We start from the raw sequence: 3,895 nt of genomic DNA on the forward strand, positions 1-3,895 counted from the left end.
TAATAATGCTATATTACTACTCTTGTAAAATAACACGATTTAATGGCAAAACAAAAATACTGAAAATTGTCATTTTATCGTGCCTCTGACTACTGACTACCTTAAGACTTATTATGTCTTCCTAGTGAGCATTCGTTTGCGATCTGAGAACAGCAAATAGTAGACGAGAAAGCAATTTGATGCAAAATTCATGGATTTTTGACATCGGTTTCACTGACTTGTGATACGGTTCATTAGCTGTGTGAAACATCACTTTCGTTTTTCTTCAAATGAGGCAGTTTTTTAGCATTGTTTTTTTTCCAAATGATTCAATAAAACTATGTAGTAGCGGCTGTTGATGATCTTTTTATTTTCAAGGTAGTCGACGAAAATTATTCCGACGCATTTTAATTTTTCGTGTATATGTGGTACGCTTAAAAACCTTCCAGCCAGRCTTTTGGAGTTTCTGATGAGTATACATGCCTCGGCCGTTGTCCGGAAAGAACTAAATTTCTCTCCTATTGGGCAAGGCTCGCCGCTTCTGAAAGATTTTTAATGGCAGAAACGGAGTCATAATAATGAGTGTAAGCACTTATGTGACTCTAACATCATATAGAGAGTTCTCCTTATATTCATACTTTTTAAAGTAAATTATTCTGTAAAGCTTTTAAGACCTGTGGTTATTCGATGATGTTTAAAAACCCGAATCTTTATAATGTTTCCATCCAGTCAATTATTTTAAAATTTTTCTTGCATCTGTATCTTGGCGAAAAGATTATTTTAAAATGCAATATTCTTAAATTCCAGTAGTCTCTGGCATCATCTGTTCGTTATTTATAAGTAAATGTTCCGAGAGAGTAATTTTATAATTCCAAATAAACAAAAAAATATTTTTTAAATCACGATTCCTTAGCCTTGAGGCTTAGAAACAAATATTCATAAATCTATAAATATAGTTAACTATTTTCGAAATAATAATTTCAAGCSATATAAAGTTTAAAAGGCAATTTTATATCTACTCCCGTTTTATCCGCTGCAAGTTCACGCAACTAKTGTCTATGGTGCAGTACAGAATGTGATATCCCGTCAGCAAGGTTCGTTCAACAATCCATGAAAAGTTAAATATATTTTTACATTTTTACAAAGTATACAAAGCCCCACGCATACATATTTATATGTATATATAGTTGCCACCCATTCAAACGCACACACACGCAGAATTCGCGCGATTTTTTTTTCGCAGCGCCTCAAATGGGTGKTTTTAAAAAGTTCGAAACATAAATCAACAACTCCAACAACCAGAGCAGCAGCATAGCATATGTACATATACTATATACTCTTATATATGTATGTCAACTGGTGTGGTGCAAAAGTGATGTGGATGAAGCGATTAGTTTTGCACAATGGATCAGCAGTGGTCAGGGGTATGAATGGCCATTGGGTTAGGCAGCCGGACGTGTGTGCTGCTAAATGAAGGTGCCATTTATATAACAGGCAACATATGCGCTAAGGACCGGACAGTTCATTGTTTCAGCGTCAGTTTATACCACTTATGTATGTGTGTGTGTGTGTGTGTGTGTGTAAGTCTCTGAATGTTGCGCCATATGCGACTGGCGAGCGAGTGACGCCGGTTGACAGGGTCATTGTTCAATGTTTCAGTGTAATATTTTGTGGGCAAAAAGTTAGCTTCATGGTTGTCGTTGTTGTAATCTATTTAGCTTTTTTAGGACGCACTAAATGTTAGTACTTTCGCATATACACATTTGTGTGAATGTGTTTGTGCGCGCATTTTGTTACTTTGCCATCTTTTTATACTTTTTATATCATTTCTTTCTTTATTTTTTACATTTTGCTTTTATTTTGTATCTCGACAAGGATTTTTTACTCATTTTTCGTTTGTGTTCCTTAGTAACTTTTGTTTTTTTTTTGTTTTTTTTTTTTTTGTTTTGATTTTTNTTTTGTTTTTTTTTTGTTTTTTTTTTTTTTGTTTTTTTTTTTTTTTTTTTTTTTTTTTTTTGTTTTGATTTTTATTGACGATGACGCTTGACTGCTCTAACCGACTGATGAACTATGAAAACTAAGAAAAGTATTTTCTGCAAATGGAAATAAAAGTGCTGAATGAGAGTAACCGTCGTTTAACTGTCACAGAAACTACTATAACATATTTGTATGAAGAGAGGGCTATACTTTAAATAATCTTAAATCAATTGGGGGTAGTTGGAATATCGCTATAGATTTTCCATATGCCAGAAAAGCTTTGTAGAGAACTACACATTAATTAGACAGACTAATCAAAAGTAGAATAATATATGTATAGTATATTAATGAACGTGCCTTCTAATCCCAAAGAAGTATTTTTTATATGTTTCTGATAAACAATGTGACAAAGAAGATAATTTAATTTGGTAGGACTCACCATGAGTGAAGCCAAATATGAACGCGATCTGTCAACCAGTTTGTTTACAGCATTTGCTTAAGGGGTTATATCCAGTTGTGATTTTCAAAAAATCGATCTTTTTTGTTTCATTTTTTTAATGTACATATATTCTAGAATATTCTCTGAAAATTTCAAGTTGATCCGACTAATAGTTTCGGAGAAACAACCTTGAAAAGGTGGACGCTCGAGGTCAGGTATATGCTGAGGGCGCAGTAATTAAAACTTTAAACGCGTTTATCTCTAAGCCGTGTTTTCAAAGTCGGTGAGGAAAATTTCTCCAAAACCGCTAAACTGACCAATTTGAAATTTTCACACGACTTACTCAGATATATTTTTCAGGTAATGATCGAAGAAATACGGTTTTGGACAATAACTTCGATTTTTTAAGCCACTTTGAAGTGAAAAATTTTCATGAAAAACTGAATTTTTTTTTGAATAGCCGCCATTTTGTCAAAAATCAAAATTTTGACTAGACCTTCGCTCATTACCTGTATTTATTTATCACGAAGCTAAATATATTTTGTTTTTAGTTTTCAGATAATTTGGACCAGAGATATCTTGCTCACCGGCAAGCACTTTTTTTGGACGTCTCTCCGCAGATCATCTACAGAAGCTAGGGAATCCAATATTTTATTAAGTAAACCGCCGATTGTTAAAGTACATTAAATTCTGTTTAAGTACATGTTTTCCATTAATATATAAAATAAAATGTCTCTTTTAAAAACATTCACAAAAAAAACGCGTTTTTTCTGCCTCGCAAGTGAATATAACTCCTTAAGGGGACACGGCACTGCTAATCGTACCAGCTGTCTTTTGCATTTTCYGAAAACCAATGGTTTCGTTTGCAGCTTTACGTAAGGAGCTTGAGACGCCGTCCCACAGATTAATGAATTTTTCTATGATATAGACATTTGGGGATATTTCATCGTGGAGATATCATCTTTTCCCACCCTAACGTTGAAGACGCCAAGCCCGATTTTGACATCATATGACATCGCAAAACAGCGATATGTTGGAGGAGCTTTGATGTGAATTCTAACTAGATTTTCATCCACCTGGATGAATGGCAGTACTCGGCGAAGGAGTCTCTCTCCTTTATATGGCWACTGTRGTAAATGTCACAAGGATCTACTCGCCTCAAGCCTTGTTCCGTTCATCGCATTTCTTTAAMGGCGGTAATGTCAGCCTTAATTCTAACGTGGATATCAACCATCGGGCCAGCAGCAGCTTCCCAATTAAGGTACCGAACTTTCCAGGTGCATGCCTTAAGTCGTTATCTTTGCTGATTTTGTCATGGTCGTCACCAAAAGGGTCTCACATCCGAGGCTGCTTATGCTTTTTCGTTGATAGTGTTTTTTACGTGGCAGGTCCCAAGCCCAGCGCATAACTCTGTGGAGGAGATATTTCGCCTTCTCACTTTAGTTCGCCTTCAAACGGAGGTTTTCTGCCTAACCAGAGAAAACTTGGTCAAAGACCGGA

Source organism: Bactrocera latifrons, unplaced genomic scaffold, assembly GCF_001853355.1.
Source record: "Bactrocera latifrons isolate USDA-ARS-PBARC rearing strain unplaced genomic scaffold, ASM185335v1 scaffold_100, whole genome shotgun sequence".
NCBI classification, from domain to species: Eukaryota; Metazoa; Arthropoda; class Insecta; order Diptera; family Tephritidae; genus Bactrocera; species Bactrocera latifrons.